Source organism: Xyrauchen texanus, chromosome 3, assembly GCF_025860055.1.
Source record: "Xyrauchen texanus isolate HMW12.3.18 chromosome 3, RBS_HiC_50CHRs, whole genome shotgun sequence".
Taxonomy (NCBI): Eukaryota; Metazoa; Chordata; class Actinopteri; order Cypriniformes; family Catostomidae; genus Xyrauchen; species Xyrauchen texanus.
This window is the reverse complement of record NC_068278.1, coordinates 22,781,669-22,802,144: the sequence shown is the minus strand read 5'-3', so window position 1 is coordinate 22,802,144 and position 20,476 is coordinate 22,781,669.

The following is a 20,476-nucleotide window of genomic DNA, read 5'->3' as shown; positions in this document are numbered from 1 at the left end:
CTCCGGCTTTTCTTGGTGCCCCTCCCCCATTCCCCTCCTTTTCATGCCACTTGGGTTTTCCCCCTGCCCTATACCCCAAGCCACCTCCTCGAGGTAAGGCGAGAATGGGGGAGGGGCCGGAGGAGGAAGCGCGCCTATTACGGATGAGCCCCCTGCCCAAGCGCTGGCAAAGGATGAAAGCGGGCAGCAAGTGGACGTGTTCTAATCCGTCATCCTGGAGTGTGAGTGGCGGGCTGATCGGAGACCTAACCTACCGGTGCACAGCCAGGGTTGGACAAACAGTGGGTGGAAACCAGGGAAGGGGTAAGAGCTAAGGTATAGAATTAAAAGAAACTGTGGGGATACATGCGGGACTATTCAGGGGCCTAGGCGCCTGCATCAACTGCCCCTGCAGCTCGACCCATTCAAACAAGAGGCCCAAAATGTCGGGTCAGGGCAAAAGTCCATCACTCTTACTGAGAATATTATTATGTTGGAGTAGACCTGTAGAGCTGATCAAGTGTGCCATGTCTTTAACAAAGGTCTTTCTGTCTTCAATTAGTTTAACATGTTTTACTTTGGTATAGTCCGTTCTACAACCCAAAACAGGTACAGTTTAAGTTAGGGTCTTTTAGTCTCAAAACATCTACAATAATGTTTGTGACTGTTCCACACTGTAAATTTAAAGGCATCATTACTCACTGTTATGTTGTTACAAAATGATAACATAGGAAATCAATATGTTGCTACTGAATGTTCCAGTACTCTGATATCGACCTCATTCTGAGTTACTGACAAGTGGCATCTCCCATGAGAATTATTTGCGTCAATTTAAATGTCTACCTTTTCCTGAGGCGCTACTGATAGTGCATGCAAAGACAATGATGAGTGTGATAAGGAGGATGAATTTAACATCTAAGATTGCATTTTTACTCCACTAATGGGTACATTCTGTCTACACCAGACACGAGCGAAGTTGCATTGTACTGCAATGGCTTGGGGCTGTCTACACTGGACACATTGAAACAAATGTTCTAAACCATTTATTTGTCATGTTGGCAGGAGTACCGCCAGCGTGTGCAGTGCAAACTGGCCGTATACTGTCAGCGCTGTATCATTGATTATAATGTGAATTATTTGCTTTTGGCACGCTGTACAGCGCCGCTCACGTCTGGTGTAGGTGGGGTGTTAGATATAGGGATGGGGTTTGGTTAGGGCATATGTAGAATAAAATATTTATTCCTGGTGACTGTATTACATCATTTACAATTAAAAGTCCACTCTGTGGACTTTTCACTCAGAAACTGGAGCTCATATGCGCCTATATGTTTAACAACACTTCCTGCTTCGGCAGCTGGGGGCACTGGTTCAAATTTCGGTAAGCACAGAAGGGTTTTAGCAGTAAACACAAAATAACATGTTAGGTAGAATGACCATGCACACCAAACACAAATTTTCGCAGTGATTTTCTTGCCGTGATTAACATTTTCTATCGAAACAATGGATTCCTGCATTCCTGCAGTGACAAAGCAATTATTATAAAAATAATTTTATGGTTAGTGTGTTGATTTTTTTTTTTTCTTGACCAGTGATGAAATATGAGCTTATGAGCTGCTGCAGTTACCATTACAAGCATAACTGGTAGTTCTAAAGCACAGAAAGCTGTTTTGACCAACAACATAAAACATTAAAGTAACTTGAAGAAGAAATTCTGAACTAGCATTGAGGATGTGTATTTAACTTGCATCAAATGCCTAAAAATTATCATATGGGTTCCTTATTATGTAAATGAGTTTTGCTGAATTACTGCCTTGCATCCCCGTAAAATAAAAAAAACACTCTCTGATCTTATGTAGATGGTCATAATGTATTCCATATTGCTGCATTTTTTTGCCTTTGCATTTAATCTTATATTAGCTCTAAGACCTGTCCTGAGACCAGAGCGTGGCTGCTGTTTGCGTTTTCCATTTCCCTTTTTGATTTGTAACTAGTTGTACCTAATAAACAAACAAACAAAACAAAATTTCTAGAGCAAATAGTTTTCCTAAAAATTAAGGTCCACATATGTGGACAGTCAGACTATGTTGTGAAATTTGAAATAACACTAAGCTATAGAATGATTGTTTTCATCAAATTGTTTATTATGTTTCCAGGAGTGTTGGTTATTCATGTTTTTGAGAGGTTAAAGATATTACAGCTGATTTTCTGTAAAGCTGAATAAATAATTATTTTTCAAAGTATTGTACAGCATCATCAAATCTCAGCCAACCATGTTAAAATAAAATTTAGCAGTATACAATTCTGAATCTATGAACTAATGACCATTGTCCCATGACTGCCAAACATGTTAACTGGTCCAAACATCATCTGCAGCCTGAAACTTTTGGTTGGATTTTAGGATTGATATATGCTCCCTTGCTCACTATTTAGTGAATGACTTAACCTCAAGTGTGTCTGTCTGCACTGGTCTCAGAACAGTTCAGAATGCAACTTATATTCATCCTAACTCCAAATAAAGCTTTTGGATGAACACATTCATTCTAAGTGTGAAAATGCACAGCCATTGCTGTATATGAATGCATTTACTAATGTTAATGAATAGAATTGTATTGCACAGAGATAACAAAATTAAACATAACAAAATGTGCATTAAAATTAATCTAAATGACCCACAGATGTGTTCAAAATAATTAACATGTTTTTTTTTACTTTTGAGAAAATGTGGTGACAGTGTCCACAGATGTAGTTATCATGTTTCTCAGCATACTGACATGAAAAATTAACAGATTTTTTAAAGTGGCATATCAAACGAAACTAGAGACGGTACTCTTTACAACCAAATAGGTCTCAATGAAAAAACATAAAGATATTTCTTACCAGAGGCACTTTTGTTGACAATGCATCCGTAGCGCTTCAAGAAACTCAATGGTATGCTGTGTCACGTGACTTGGTGCGGCAGAATTAAACCCTATAAATGACAGTCTAGAGTCTTGTGAACAGTATTCAGTTGCTTTTTATTCATTTAATGTATGTATTGCTTATAGTGAAGCCAAAATATAACGTCCATATGTGGATGCGGGTCGCACCAGGTTATATGTCTAATATAATATACTGTATATTGTGGCATCTTTCCTTTGTATCACTATTTAAATAACCAACTTTACGGATCTTAAGTGTTTTATTTCGCCAAATATTGAATGCTAGTGCTGTGACTTATAGTGCACTGTGTTCCTTTAGTATACCAAAGCGTGGTGGTGTCGTATTATTTAATCGTTATTGCTTTGAAATTATTTGTGAAAGTGTCTGTAATGTTTTTTTCCTCATTGAGAAAATCAGCAACACACTCTTCATCGCATCGCTTTATCTTATCAATCGTCTTGCTAGAGAACACGCATGCTTGTCTTTCATAAATTGTGATTCCATGGTAGTTCTTCTTATCTGTGATGGGTGAAGGGCATACAAGCTAAAAGGGGCTTTGCGCCAATTACTGTACATGGGTAAAATTGCTTGCCGATGTACGCCACCTGTAAAGGCATTTGAAAGTGAATGGTGACTGAGTCTAACATTTTGCATAAGATCACCTTTGGTGTTCCAACGATGGAAGAAGATATTGGAGTATGACATAATTAAAATTTTTGTGTGAACAATCCATTTAATTGTCCACGGTTTATTTAATATCACACATCATAAATTTGGCATCAGCAGTTAACCCAGAAAGACTTACTTCCACAAGACTGAAGTCACACAGGTTTTACCATTATCCTTGGGCTTGGCACAATATCTTTCATGATTTTTGAGATGTAAAGGATTTGTTTACTCAAATGGTCAAATGTCTAATTAAAAACTTTTATATTCTTCATGCCTCATGCAACCTCACCTTGAAGAACGTTTGTCCTTTATACGAGGGCAATATAAACCCTAATTTCAAAAGCTTTGAATAATTTTATGCCAAACTGGGGCAAACTTGAATGATTTGATAAACAATTTTATGAAAAGGTTTGAAAACATATTTGAATATGTAATATGATAAAGCTGTTCTAATATCTGAAATATGAGCCCAGCTTTATCCATTATGATGTTATGCTTGTTCTTCATCATTTTATGTCTTAATCAACCTTCAGTGACCTTTTTGTTTTGGCCATTGGGAAAGTACTCAAGGGAAGTCTGGGAAGGTCATAGTTTCAGGCTTGTAAGTAAGTAACCTTGTGTTCAAGCTTAAACAAGCTCTTAGATAGAAGACCCTCATGGGGTTTTAACAAAGGCAGGGGCTTTCGTCTGTTCAGAATGGGGACCACAAACAAATTGTGTATCTATTAACAACATGACCCTGGACTGAAGTGAGTGGCAAAATGCGAGGGATGTCTGACTAATGAGATGGTTTCTAAATATGACCAGTCGGGAGACTGATGAAAGAGCAATATTTATTCAGCAATGCGTTTCTGATTTATTTTAATATATTTTAGAAATCCCACTAGTGGTAGTGGGAATTCATAAGTCAGGCATATGTGGTACTAGTTAAAAGTGTAGAATCTGAACTTTTTTATAGATAACCATCACTTCTACATTTATATTACATAAAATAAAAAAATGAGACCTGAAAACATTTGCAGCGCAAATCAGCGCCACCTAGAGTTAAATAGCACTAAAAATAGACAAATCATATATCAAATGAAAGCTCTTATACTAATCACAAAGTGACATATGATTTCTGTAAGACATCAAATACAAACATCTCTTTTATGCACCGATCACTGCTGCTGTTAGCCCCAAGTAGCTAAAAACGTTATATCTGCTATTACATGAGGTGGTTACAAAGTGACATATGATTTCTGTAAGACATCAAATACAAACATCTCTTTTATGCACCGATCACTGCTGCTGTTAGCCCCAAGTAGCTAAAAACGTTATATCTGCTATTACATGAGGTGGTTTTCTCCAAAAAAAATGTTTTACTGGTCCGTGAGCTTGCTTGTGTGAATAACTTGGATATCTTAAATGTATATATACAGTGTGCTATCGACTGTTAAAGAAAATGTCAAACAAATTATACCACCCCAAAGGGGAGGATCTCAGCATTCTAATGACGCCTAGATTAAACTTCTAGTCCCCACTCAGAGGCTGAGATATTTGATGAAACAATGGGGGTGGTGCATTAAGTGAAAATTAGACTGAATGTCTATGGACAAGCACATCTGTGAGGGCTGAAATGTTTTAGAGCGAATGCTATATTTCAGATGTGCATTTTGTGAAGGAAAATTAGTGCAATTGCCATTTAGTGCAATAAAATAAAACTATATCAAAGACTATATCAAAATAAGTTGATAATTGAATTTTCCTCTGTGGTACTCTCTATTGCTGTCCAAGTTCACCTCAATGTCAGATTGTCTCCGTCACAAAGGGAGTCTGCGACACTGGGCTAAAGATCATATTAGTAGTGACCACTAAAGTGACTGATGATGAACTGGTCACACCCCCCAGCAATACATGGATTCCACTAAGAAGCATGTATGATAAATTCTGCAACACTAGTTCCTGATCAAGAATATGCATACTGTATGCATAAATGAATATATATCTTCTGTTTAGCACATTTATTAAAGAGGGGTCTCAAAGGACATTTGCTGGGGGTAACTGCCCTGCCCCTGCTCTATGTCAGGCCTCCATCAGTCATTCTTTCCCACATTCCCTATTTTCCCTAAAAGAGAGACTCCTCTAGTGTTTGACCCAGTGAGGGTTGGTGATGGGTGGATGACAGATCTGGGGGTGTCAGCCTGCCTTGCTGCTTAAATTCTTGAATGGCTCCATGGGAAACTGCGTAACTGGGAGTGGTGGAGTTGACCAGGACAGCATGTGGTTATTTTCTGTCTTGCTGACCCTTTAAAGGCCTTCGGAGCACAGGGTCTTTAATCAGAGACTCTAGGAGGGGGGTGCCCCTTTGACTGTGTTTGTGTGTATGAAAGATTGAGAGAGATAGAGAGAGAGTAGAAAAAAGATTGCCTAATGGAAATTTAAGGTAAAACAGAAGAACTTCCAAATGTTGGAGATCCTAAGATTTCATTGCTGCATGGGTCGTCTCGGATTGGCCAATATATTTTCTGAGCAGCCAGTAAAAAGGTAACAGTGTCACTAACATTAAACTACTGGAAACAACTAGAACAAAAGCTAGAAGTATATGAACCTGTCTGACTAGATAAATAAGAAAATAAATGTACATAATAGCACTCAAGCATTGAATTTTTATCTATAAAAATTAGGGTCTTTTCACCTTCAGCATCACTGTAATTTGCAACACACATACCTAAAGTGAATATTAAACATAGTCTATCAATCTACTCCTAGACAAAACAACTTATGTTGCATAGATTACTTATTTGCTTTTTGTCTATTAAAGGTTAAGTGTGTGATTTTTGTGCCAGTAGAGGCACCAAACAGAATTGCAAAAATGATTTTTTCAGACAGACGCTTCCATACTAACGCTATTGGTTGAGCCAATGTTGCTATGTTAGCTTAGTCAGGATGTTGAAACAGAAATATTTTTATAGCACCACAGTGACTTATAGTCAACTTAGTCTCATAGAGTGAACGTTACTATAACAACATTTTTGCAAAGTGACTTTTACATGCAGCGTTTCATATTTACTGGCAGATTTCTAATGAAATGACCACTAGAGGCGCTAAAACAACTGTGCGTTTTATTTAATTTCACACAAATCACGACAACAATGGCTGATTATGACTATATATACCTGTATTTTTCGCACTATTACTCACACACTGCTATGTTATGCATTCGAAACATTTTTATTCTAACACATCATTTGAAAACAATCGCTTGAATTTCCTACATTTACACACTTAATCCAACGTAATCCAGCTCACCTGATAGACTGTTGGATTTGGACTCGTAAGACCACCATTTAAAATAAGTCAAGCACCGAAGCTGACACGTGAGATGGAGAGACATAGACGCTAAACGAGATGACGTGGTTTTCTTCAGAAAATTTGCTTTTGATTTCTCAATTTGTTTTTAGACACTATTGGTTAGGTTTAGGCGTTGGCTAAGGGTAAGGTTGCATGTTTTGTGTCTAACTCTCATTTCATTTTACATCAATAATGGTTAGGTTTAGGTTCAAGTTTTAGGTTAGTTAGATACGTTGTACTCATTAAAACCAAAACCTTGTCTGATTATGACACCATTTAACTTGCTTTTGGCGACCCATGCTGGACATTTCACTGGAAAACTGCTGCCAAACGTGAAATAATGCAGGTAATTTCATTTTGAAAATATTTTGCCAGGGTCGGGTAATTTGTAGTTATAGTTGTGCACATTAAACTAGGACTGGAGAAAGTATTTAAACACACTTTTAACCTTTTAACAAATTCAACACTTTGAATTGGTTCTACTAGCACATTTAAGGTATTTGAAAACTTCAAGTATAAAAATACTTCATACTAGTCTGCATTTGCTAGGCTCTTCTGGCTCCGTTCACAGTGTGCATCACAGCTCTAAATGTCCAATAACTGATTCCTTCAGTGTCAGCCATTTTCTCACTCATATCCTCCTACTATTCTCATTCTCCTCTCCATCTTTAGCATGGGCAGCCTAAGGAGGCAGATTTATCTGCTTCACCCTGCCATGATGACAGAGTAAATATTCATCCAGACACCCAAGGTTCCCTCACTATCACAGTGGTGTTCACTGTTGGCCCTGCCTGTACAATCCTTAAAGGGATTGTTTAGAATGAATTGATTCTACTGTTATTAGTCAAATCTGGATAATGTTCAGTGGGATAAGTGAAGAAAAAAGACGGGCTCTAACGTCAGTGACAGTGATTTAAAGATCAATGCAATCTAGTGCTGGAAGGCCGAAGTTTAACAGTGCTGTTTGACTATATAAAAGGGAAAATATATACTTCTGATGGTTAGTTATTGATTCATTATACAACACATTTTGCATGCACCTTTTTATAACAGGTCTGTGTTATCCAGGTCAGTTTGACCCAAGTTAAAACACATTGTAGAAACATATTATAGAACAAGTCAAAATAAACAATTTGAAGGAGTGTGCTTCAAAAAAAAGGAGTGTACAAGAAAAAGGAGTGTACAAGAAAATCTTAGCACGTGAACATTAATTGTAAATATTCATGGTTTTTTTACTCTGGAGTCTGTGAGACACTAAGCATAAGTAATGTAATTTCATGGAGAATATTTGAAGCATGATGTCAAGTTGAAATATTGTTTATAAATAGCTCTTATACAATTAGGATAAAAAAGTGAAGTTTATACTGTTATACTGTTTAAAAAAAAGTTAAAACACTCTACTTCTATGTTCTATGTAACTAATACTTCAATGTTAAGTATGTGTTTTGACCAACTAAAATCGCCTTTCAAATCCAAGACAGAACATGAGCATAAATAAGCATGAACATCCACTACGGTGGTCTTGGATGCAGCAAAGTATGTGTACATGTCCGATATTTGAGTTAAAACATTTTAAATCAATTTAGTTTGCTATGTGTAGATATGCAGATAGATATACCTTTAATTGGTGGTCTCTGATATATGTATTTGTTTAGGTTTCCTGAGATGTTATCTACACAATATTTGTGTGGTGTTTAAATATGTGTGTAAATGTGTATATATGTGTGTGGGTCGCTCTATTGCTTTGTGTCATGCTGGGAGCCCCTCCTGAGAGCCAGTGCACAACACTGGGGTGGGTGCAGCTGCAATAGCTTTCATCTCCACAGGCGCTTGGCAGGGAATCACAAAATATGAGTGTCTATGTGTGTGTAAAATTGCAAAAGAGAGCAAAGGGCGAGGATGAAATGTCTGTCATTTGAAGGTAATTAATGGTAGCAAAATATTGTATTTCTGTACCTCAGACCTCATAACTAGGAACAAATCTGGATTTTCATAATGAAAAAATATAGTTTTTTTTTATCAATTGTCAACTTTCTCTGTGTTTAAATTTTGTGATGCATTTGTAACGGGACGTACTTTGGGATACTACAAGTCCCATCAGCCCTAAAGTTAAGGAAGAGTAAAACGTGTTACGTCTTCACTCCCTTGATCATTTGTACGACAGGTGTTGTCGGATGTGTTCATGACACTACAAATCCCAGCAGCATTAACGTTATACAATAAATATAAAAGTTTTGCACGTTTTTGTTAGTAATGGACTGTGTTTTCCCTTGCAGGGATGCACAGTTACCGTTTATTTCTTATTCAATTCTATTATGTGTTTTTTGTATGATGCTGGGCTGGAATGGAGTAATTAGGCCAGGAAAAGTTGAATTAAGTTGTTGTTTTAGAGTGTAAAGTTAACTCTTATTGTGCATTTGTTTTGTTTTGTTTTTAGCCGACAGTGGCTGCTGGGTGCCTTCCCGGTGGATGGTGGTGAAGGTGTGTCTGGGATTGTGTGGTGGTTTGGTTACTTTATTTATTTTTTTCATTATGAGTTGCAGTGAGCGGGTTGCCGTAGGAGCACTTCCTTTTTCTTTGTCTTCAAGATACAGGGTACCAGTGGCCATCTGCAGAGTATTTTGTTTTATTGTTTACATGTTCTTTTATGTTTTTGGGGTATTTGCACTGAAAATGTGATACATTTACATTTTAAAGTGTTTAAGTAAACAATAAATACATTCTTGTCAATTAAAATCACACCACTAGTCCCTTTCTGTTCTTTAATTTCTAGCCCCTTTCTGTAATTACTTTACTGGGGCCAAGGTTACACATTGTTTAGAAGTAAACTCACTGAGCATTTTATTAGGCAGACCTATAGACCTACTTATTCATCCGATTAGCTAATCAGCCAATCGTGTGGCAGAAATGCAAAAAATAATTCAGAGACTGGTCAGGAGCTTAAGTTAATGTTCACATCAACCATCAGAATAAATGGGGGAAAAAATCTCAGTGATTTGGACCCTGGCATGAATGTTGGTGCCAGATGAGCTGGTTTGAGTATTTCCACACACAACAGTCTCTAGAGTTTACTCAGAATGGTGGCTAAAACAAAAAAAAACATCAAGTGAGTTCTGCTGCAGTTCTGCACATGGAAATGCCTTGTTGATGAGAGAGGTCAACAGAGAATGGCAAGACTGGTTTGAACTGACAGAAAGGCTACTGAAACTCAGATAACCGCTCTGAACAATTGTAGTGGGCAGAATAGCTTCTCCGAATGCACAACATGTGGTGGATGGGCTACAACAGCAGAAGACCCCATCGGGGAGCATATTGTTCCTAATTAAGTGCTACAATCTTAAAAGATGACACGTTTAAATTAACATATTTTCTATCAATAGTTGGTCATTCATTTAAATGCTTTTCCAAGCTGCCTTGCCTACAAATGTCTATAAATATCTGAATGCAGTTTTCATGACCTCGTATTATTTGAGAGACTACATGGAATATTTGTGTTTACAAACTGTCACACTGCTGGACAATTGAAATGACCTAGTGAAATAATAAAAAAAAGATTGTGGTATAACATTTTTTTTAAAGAAATGGCAAACAATATTTACCCAAAAAGCTGTTAAAATACAAAAATTTTAACCAAAAATGTAGGCTTAAAAAAAGTTCATACACGCATGCCTTTTTGGAGAGTGTATCTATAAGTTACCATAGTAACTAATCTATGAGAAAATTCTGTCTTTCATGCAGAGGGACAGTTCTTCTGACAGTATCCTCATATATGGGACATCTTTGAAGTGTGTGTTCATCTCTCCCCGAGAGGGTGTTTGAGTCGATCATCCACAGCGACTCCCTTCTGCGCTGTGTGGAGGGGAAAACACATGCGTGAAAGCGGCCCACACTTGAATCTCAGCTACAGCTCTCAGCTACAGTGCTGGCAGCTAATCCGCGGTACACCTTTTGCATGCTCAGATGCTGCTTATGATTGGGCTCAACATTTTAGCCCCCGTGGTGTGCCGCAAGGCAAGAAGTGATACCTGCAGTGGAAAGCTTTTGCCTCTGGGTCTCTGTAATTTCTTTCCCTCTGCTTTGATTTAGCTCATCCCGATGTCAGTTATAGGGCACTTACTGCCTAATTTAGGCTTACCTACTACTCCTTGACTTACGGATGACAACTCTATAAAAGTACACTGATCTCAGCACGACATGTAGCTAGGCATTGTCTTGAAAGGATCTTGATCTGTGGTTGTCAAACCAAACCCATGTCAAACCTCAGCCAACAGGGACCCTCTAATATAAAAATTGTAACATTGCATTAACAAACAAATCAACCATAAATACAAAAAAGGCTATATACCAAATTAACTACATTTAGAAATATTTTTGAAACCGAATATTGTTATGCTTTTACAGAAATTGTATGTTTTATTATCAGTCCACAGACTGCCTGCAATGTCTTCATGGACCTCTAGGACCCTGGTTAAAAACTTTGGGTCTCAGGGATGATCTAACAGTACCATAAATCAAATCATGGCACCAAAAATAGTTAAAGATGTGAAGATGTATTTCTATCCTTTACCCGTCCATTCTGGACCTGATCAGTGACCATTAAGCTCATTTAAACCCTCTAGTTATCACTGTTGAGCATGTTCTTATCTAAGTTGAACTGGGTTTGGTGTATAAAAAAGCTATTCTGCTTTCTAGACATCTCTGTAGACTTTGCCGTATTCTTACTGCAGCTCTGATAGCCCTTATAAGCTCTGTATGGTATAGAGTCCTTATTAGAGATGGCACTACTCTTTCAGCTTATTCAGAGATGGGTCTGGCTTACTCATTAGTCACTGAGGTAAAGGTCTACATCAAAGTGGCTCCCAGTCAAGCTTTGTGCTCAAGTCAGTGCTCAAGGCCTGATGTCTCAGGAATGGGAATGAACTGTAGGAAAATGGTCCATATCTACCTGCTGATAGAACATATGTAAATTTGGAGAAAATCATTGGGGTTAGCCCTTTAACTTTGTAATATGTTTGTGTTACTAGAGTTTTCCAGTGCTGCAAAGCAAGCGAAATGTGTATAAAAAAATGTATATGATGTATAATAAAGCAAAACGAGCCTGTGCGTTACATTGATTTTATCATGGGTAATAGGTGCTCTCTTGCATGATGTAAAGGCTTGAATGGCTTATTGCTTTTATAAAATGGCAGCAACCGCAATATGATGAAACACAACAATGTTCAATAAACAGTGACATTAATAACAAATAAATAATTCTTCCATCATGCAATATCGTTCATTATGCTAACTGTTGGCTATTTATGGTTGCAAAGCAACATGTCACAATGTATGTTCACATCATGTTGGAATGCCTATAATTATGAGATTCTGACTTGTATAAAAAGTGTTCACGTCATCGTAGAACTCGTAATTACAAACTCTAAACTCTGAAATCTTTGAAAGTCACGTAACAAAACCAATAAGCACCCTGATCTCATGAACATTATTTGACTGTGGCAACATTTTGCAAAACAAAATTACATGCTTCATTACATGTTTTTCAGCAGTTTTCTAATGAAATGTCCAGCGGAGTAAGCCATAAGCGAGAGAAATGCTGTCATAATCAGACAAGGTTAAGGGGAATATTAGATGGAGGTTTTGAGTAAAACGTACCACCCTGACCTAAAACTTTAACCAAAACATAACCAATTCCAGTGATCTAAATTCAAAAGAAAGGTGAACAAAACAGACATCCTGTCCCTTTACCAATGCCTAAACTTAACTGATAGTGTGGAAAAAGCAACTGTGACATGAAAAGCAAATTTTCTGAAGCAAGCACATAATTTCATGTTGCTTATCTGACACTTTCGTCTCACTTGCCGGCTGACGTCTTTGGCTGGGCTCGAGGCTCGGTTTTCCGAATCCAAATTCACTCTATCTGGTGAACTACCTCGCAAGTTAATCATGTTTGAATAAGTGTGTAAATGTAGTTGGGTCTGATAATACAAGCATTAATAATTTTCAAATTATAATTTATAGTAAAAGTGTTTCTATATCATAACATAGCAGTTTGTGAGTAATAGTGTGAAAAATAAGTGTTTATTAAGTCATAAACAGCCGTTGTAGTCGTGATTTGCCTAGAAGTAAATAAAACGCACTGTTGTTGTAGCTCATTTAGTGTTATTTTCACCAGGAAACTGCATTATGGCATGTAAAAGTATAGGGTGGGTAAAAATACAGATTTCCCAATGCATTGCAATCTTCATTTGAACAATCTCTATATCGATTCTGAAATCTCAAGATTCGATCTTTTACTCTATGTGCAACCCTCTACTACAATTAGAGGAAATCACTTGCATTTGCAACCAAATTTCACGCTATGCAACTAAAATGTATATATTTGGCAACTGGCTGGTAAATGTTTAGATTTCACTCATCAGTCAATGAATTGTTTAGTATAGTGGTGGATTCAGCAGCGAGATCCTGTTGAGAGTAAAAATTGTTCTGTGTGTGTCCAAAGATGAGATCCACACATCCGATTTGTTGAATAATGTCTCTTTTAATACCCTTTCTGTTCTCTACAGTCAGTTGTTGACCAAAAATTACAAAAAATAAACATAAAATTCTAATCAGGCATAGCACAGATAAGATAAAGCCATTTGAGTCTTTCTCATTAACATGTGGTAAATTAAAGATGCCGTTTACAGAAATGCTGGTTTTGTTAAAGAGACAATACCGTTTTTTAGCACGTGTTCAACAAATCAATGTAAATACCTGTAAATAGTATACATTACGCTATTAAACAATAAATATATCAAAATGTTATATTTGTATGCAAATCTAATCATATTTATTGATTAAATACTTTGATTTGTTCATTTTTAAAAGGCTAAAATGTGACCAAAATGTTGAAAATCTAATAAAATAAGTCAAATTAATATTTTACCAAGTTACAAAGTCCCATGTATAATGAACAGAGCATTTATATGTGAACAAAAGGGACATTATAACTTGAGATTCTGTGAATCGAATCTGATCAATTCCCAGCCCTACGTGAATTCAGTTTGCAAAATGTAGTTACAGTAACGTTTCTTAATTTTACATACATTCTATAAGATTAAGTAGAGGCCTCAAAATTTAAAGGTAGTCAACATATTTCAGTTTCATATGCCATTTTATCATGCCATAAGAGTGCTTTCTTTGTCCTTAAACATTTGATAAGCGCATATAGAGGTGAATGAAGGTAGTGCTAAATGCATTGCTGTTATTAACAATGAAGCGATTTTGGTGCTTGAGTGTTGCCACAGAAACAAATAACTTCTGAGGTTTGAGGACGTAAACGGCTCTGAATAGAATCTTCAAGTTGTCATCTCGTACTTAGAGTAATTCCGACATGACATGAACATAACATTAATAAAGAATGTACGGTCAAAGGTGTGCATTTAGTCATTTACCAACGCTTTGAATTCTGATTGGATATGAACCACAATGTGGAGTAGTTTCCAATACTTTTAACTATATTAATACTAATCATGATAATTATAAAAGGTGTCACACAATGATGTAAAAGCATGTTGCGTGCTCCTAATTCCTTTTAGCAATATTTTAAACAATTTAATCATTAAACAGTGTGGCTTTTTCATATCTCTAGTATACCATTCCATACAACACTGGAGACACTTTCTTCTTTCCTTTCTCTAGGAAGCTTTTATCCTCAAGTAAGGCATAAATGACAGTCGAATGTGTCTGTGGCACAAGGCAGTAATGATTTGCATGAAATTACAGAGGCCTCAGCAGCAGGCCTCCCCCTCTCTCCCACTCTCTCAGGTAGCTGGATCAGCTCTCACCCCTGCCTTCCTTTATCTTTCTTACTGCCTCTCACAAGCTATTCAAAGGGAATGTATAACTGAATATGAGATGAAGCGGGCGTCTTTCAAGGACCAGAGCTAATGAGACGTTTTTACCTTTAAATCAGAGCAAGACAGGAGGAGACCCTGTTAAGCTGAGCTTGCATAGGGGGATCACAATTGGGTCTGGATCCTTCAGAGAGAAGGAGAGGGGGAGATATAGAGAGGGTGTGATCCATTCCACAGAGAAATAATTCTCTCAACGAGAGTGGATTATAACAGGGGGAACATTTTTAAGCTACAAAGTGACCTCACAAAAGAAGCTAGCTTGTTGGATGCTAACATTGACCCACTTTTTTTGTTTCCTTTTGTGCTTTGCGACACCATATGTCAGAATTAAGTCTGTAAGGCTTGGGTTTCAGGTGAAAGCATCAATTACTCTCCCTTGGTGGGGTGCAAGCTAGAATGGCGTTGGCTTAAGGTGAGAAGGGAAAGAGCAGGTACTTAACAGTTAGCAACACCAGCATGGATCAGAGAATTAAGTTATACGAGGCCAGCGATGAAAGGGAACAGACGATTTGTGTTCTGAGGGGTCCTCTTTTTAATCAGGGGCCCAAGAGATCGTAGCAGAACAGGCCAATGCTTGGTAGCCACAAACCAGTGTAATGCAAATAAAAAGGTATGAAAGCGCAAATGGAGGGTGCCGCTAGTTACCTACACGCTAATTAACATGGTACCAGGAGTGAGATGGTTATTTGCATAGTATTGAGGGGAGGTGGGGACACTGAAGTGTGGGGGAAGGGTAGAGCAGCCTAAGGCCTACTATCTTTTGTCCAGTTGTTTGGCTTTGTACTGCATACAAAGCCAAACAGGCAATCTACAATCGCCCATGCTTATCACCGCGTACAATAATGGCACAGCATATTTTTGTTTGAAAGATGATGAGGGAAGTTATTTATTCTTCTTAAAATAAACCCGGCAAGTAATAGATACTAATTTGAAGCAGCATGGCGATATAACATCATTTTTATTTAAGAAAACACACATTTTTGTGATTCAGTTAATTTGTATAATTCACTTACATTTGATTAAAAAAAAGTAGACTTTAGCAGTTCTCATTACAGAAAACATGCATCCAAACATTTATCCTATTCACTCCCATTTTAGCATATTTTTTGTAGTTCAATCACGTTTGCTCCTTAGCCTGATTTTAGAAGACCCTTGTGACCTTCTCTGTCTGGCATAGTCCTCATCCCCTCTTTTCCCACAGATGATCCTGCAAAAAAAACCTATGTCAAAAGGCTCAGCATATGACCCCAGGCCTTTCCTATTATCTGGAGTGGAGGGGCAGGATGGGCCGCCATCATTGTCACCATTGTAGGATAGGCGATGAGTCTGGAAGACTAGACACACGGCAGTGTGACATGATCCAACAACTACTTGTGGGCTTTCCCACAAACCCCTATCAGACATCAGTTTTGCTAATGTTTTCTTGCCAAGTCATTGTTAATGTCAAGGCCCAAATTTTCAGCCAGAACTTTTAATGTCATAAAGGAATAAATCACCAAAAAATGATATGCTGTCATCTTTTACTCACCTTCATTTAGTTTAGGCAGAAATGTAAGGGACTGAGAGCCTCAGTCTGCATTCACTTTCATTGAAGAAAAAAGATTTGCATCAATATTCTTCAAAATTGCTCCATGGAAGAAAGTCATACGGGATGCGATAAGGGTCAGTAAATGATGACAGAATTCAAATGTTTTAGTGAACTAACCCTTTAACTAAGATCCTGTCAAATGCTTTGAGTTACTTGGCCAAGAGAGGAAAAATGTTTGAAGTCTTTTAAATGTCTCTGTCAATTGTATTGTATCAGAAATGGCAAAATACTGAATAGTAAAGGGAGTCAAAAGGTTTGATGCCACTACGATTCCACATACAGTGTTTAGACTAACCAATATGTAAGGAATAATTGATGATGGCCCATTGAACTGTAGAAAAATAATGCACACCCGAAGTGTTCATTTGTTCACAACGTGCAGCGGAGTGACCGTTACACCTCAGGTGTGCATTATTTTTAAATAATTCAATGGGCCGGAGTCAATTATTCCACTTATACCACGGTTACCACACCTTAAGACATTGTTAAGCATTTTATCTCAATTTTTGATTTCCGTCCTTAAAACGCTCTTATGAAAGGAACTACTTTCTTTCGCCACAAATTCAGTGTCTTGATTTAGTACAGTCCATGCCTTCGTTGCTAGTTTGAAAATATCACTTTAGAACAAGCAACAGAGGATGCGCTGCTTTTCGGCATTGGAGTAACGAGGTAGTGTGTGTGTGTGTGTGTGTGTATGTGCGTGTGTGTGAGCAAGTGAGAAACTGAGAGGTATTGTGTGTGGAATTAATTACCTGTGTTTAAAGTGGCTCTCCTCAGAAATAACATATTGCCAAAGTGTAATTTTAAGTCTCAGCAGCAGCTAGTGTCACCATTCTTGTATATAGGGTGAATTCTAAAAGGAAGTGATGTCCTGCTATGTCCTACTCCCTCCGAAGGGCTGAGCCCTTGAAGTGGGAACTCTGGAGGATGCAGGGCACTCACGTCTCATGTATGGCCGTTTGAAACACTCTTGATGAAGGGAGTAATGAAAGAAAGACATACATCACTTCCACTTTATCGTCTCCAGAAACGTTACCACAGCGCAGCTGTTCTAACAACAGGAATTTCTTATTTATTGCTGTTAATTTGTTGTTGTAAATAAATATACTTTTTGCCTTCTGTGTCTTATTTAAAATTGCTTACTGTTGCTGTTTTAATAATAATAACAATAATAGTAATATATCTGTACATAAGTGTATATAAAATGCATGAATTAATGTTTCCCGCTGAAAGTTATTTGGTGCATGAGCGGTCTTATTAATATATAAAAAATAATAATAATAAAGCACAGGGTTTATTATTATCCTACAGGGAAAAAAAGTGGACCCTGTTTTTGGAGTATCTTTCTGCTTATGGCTGTCAACTATCTTATGTATGAGGACGAAGGTAAACTGTGGAGGAGAAGAATCCGTTATAAAAGGGATATAGCGCGATGGTCACGCATTTGAACATGTAATATGTTCTGATAGACATCCTTGCTTTCAAATATATCCACCACGCCACCCAGGGTCACGTGATCATAAACGGTCAAATTACTTCCTCGAAGTGACCATCGCGTGTACCCTTCGCTAAAGGCGTTGTGGAAGGGCCCTTCGTGGAGGGCTTGAGTTGCTCACTTTCATTTAGAACCCCCCTTCGTGTGGTATCCCTCTCCCGCAGTGCCCTTCAAAAGGCGCAAAAATGTTTGGGAATTCGCCCATAGATTTCTATTGCTAAATAATAGTAATAGTAAAATAGTATTGGTTTACAATCGCAGTGAGTCAAGGGGGAGCGCAGACTTAGCTACCAAGAGAGTTTGTGTGAGAGCGAAAGAGAGCGGGAGGGGTAGCACAATGCTTTTTCCACTATAGCTATGTGAGGCTGATTAGAGCAAAATACATTGAAACATTAAAAGTTATTTTGAATGATAGAAACTGTATTGATCAAGTCGTGGGGATGCGGCCATATTTGCTGGTCGCAACTCAAGCTCGCTCGCGCTCACACACACACACACTGAGACTAAGTGTGGGGGAGACGAGGGAGCGCAAGGGCTCTTTTTAACCGAAATTTATATAAATGTAGGATATTTTAGACATTGGTAAAATTAAACTGGTTAAGAATGACAAACAATGTCTTTGTTCTAATTGGTTATTTCGTTGTGGTAGCCTGTAGGTTCTTTGAAATAACAGAAGCGATATGGAACCGTTATGCGTCAGTACCTGGAACTACTTCATAGCTGTGCGTTTACTGGAAAATAACTGCACACCTTAGAACGTTCATGAACCAATCAGAATCAAGCATTCAACAGATCCGTGGTATAAGTACATTTAATATGTGAGGAGCTATTTTTTTGCCAGGGAGCCCAACTGCTAGGTGTCAGCTGTCAAATAATGAAAATATATTATCCACGATTGTTGTAACATCTGCTTGTGCCACTCTTTAAATATACTGTAAAAACAGTCTGTGTGTTTTTTACAACTTTAAATTGACAGCATAATAATGGAACACACAACACCAGCAGATGATGAGGTATCTAAAACACTTACAGAGGTTTCTGTCATTCCTGAAGCTTAATCTAAAATTCTCATTCATCACATTTTTAGGACAGGAAGTTGCCGATGGCAGAATGTATTCAATTTTGATTTGCTGAAACTGACACTCTGTGAGCCATTTGTATATGAGACATTACAATTATGAAGTCAGTTTATTTGCCACATTGAAATTAAACTTACCCTCCCACTCCCTTTTGACACTCCATGGCAAAGCTTTGTTGATGTACAGTTACATGTTTAAAATTTACAAGTGAGTTAAAATGTTACTGTATAATTTTCTATCGATAATTTTCTCTAAAACAAATGCTTCATTTCATAGCCTTCTGACAGTAGTTGAAAGTTTTCTCATCTTTAATTCTTTTTAAAGCAATGATAATATTGACAGATCATAACTGTGCCAGTTCCCGTTACGCAAACAATTAATGATTGTAAATACATGTATTGTATGTACATATAGAAGAATATGGTTCTGTTCTACACATGTATGTCCTCTGAATTCTGGACAAACAGTATTTTTGTTCCTACATTTGAACATTTAGAAATTACATAATACATTTATATAATGAATGAAAAATTTCAACACATTTGAATAAAATTCTATATTTAAGAGAAAGCCTCATCTTGTGTGGACTATCTTAATTAAATTGTTGCTAGGTAACAGTGGCAATCTGTTGCCAAATGGGCAGGGTTTAGCTAAGTGAGCAGGGACAACTCACACAATGGGAGCACATCACCTCCTTGCCGTACTGAAATGTCGCTTACAAACTTACAGACTAATCTATATATACCCCTGTCTTTCAGGCCTGCAAATAGAGGACATAATAAGGGTTTTTCACCTCCGGAGGTGACTTATGGGGAATCAGCTCCTGTGGCCTACTGAGATACCATAGAAGGATCATGCCTCCAGCCACTGCGCCCCAGCAACTGTCTCCATTGGCAACAATTTCCCTATGACAAATACTTCTGTACGCATAGGATCATCGCTATGGCTACACATAAACCAAGCACAGCTGATGAAGAGTAGTTATGTATATCATTTAATGTAAATGTCATGTCCAAATGATCTTCTCTAAGCAGAAAAAGTTCTCTCTTTCCTGGTAAACACATTGTTGAGATGACGGCTTAATTTAGTCACGCATTGGCACAATACAATCAATACTCACTAATCACATGCATCTAATGGACGATTCCCTTTAAAGAAATAATAGAACTGTATGGAATTTTTTCTTTGGTTTGATTTTTTTCATTGAGAAATAAATATAATTTTACCTATTAATAAATAAATTGACAAATATCCATTACTGGCTCAATTTTGTATATTTTTTAATTCTTTCCTTTTTTTTTTCAAATGGTGAACAGCAAAGAGGCTCTCTGCTGCTTGTTTCATTTGTAAGGTAGATGCTGTCACTGACTTTTAGGGAAGTTCTCTTTTTCTTTCCTCATTAATGAAATAATTTCGTATACTTGCTCTGTCCACAAACTTGAGTATCTTCGCTAATAGTGCTGGAATCTGAACGTCAGTGTCCCACGGGGCTTCAGTTGACTGGCTGCTGACCTTTGCT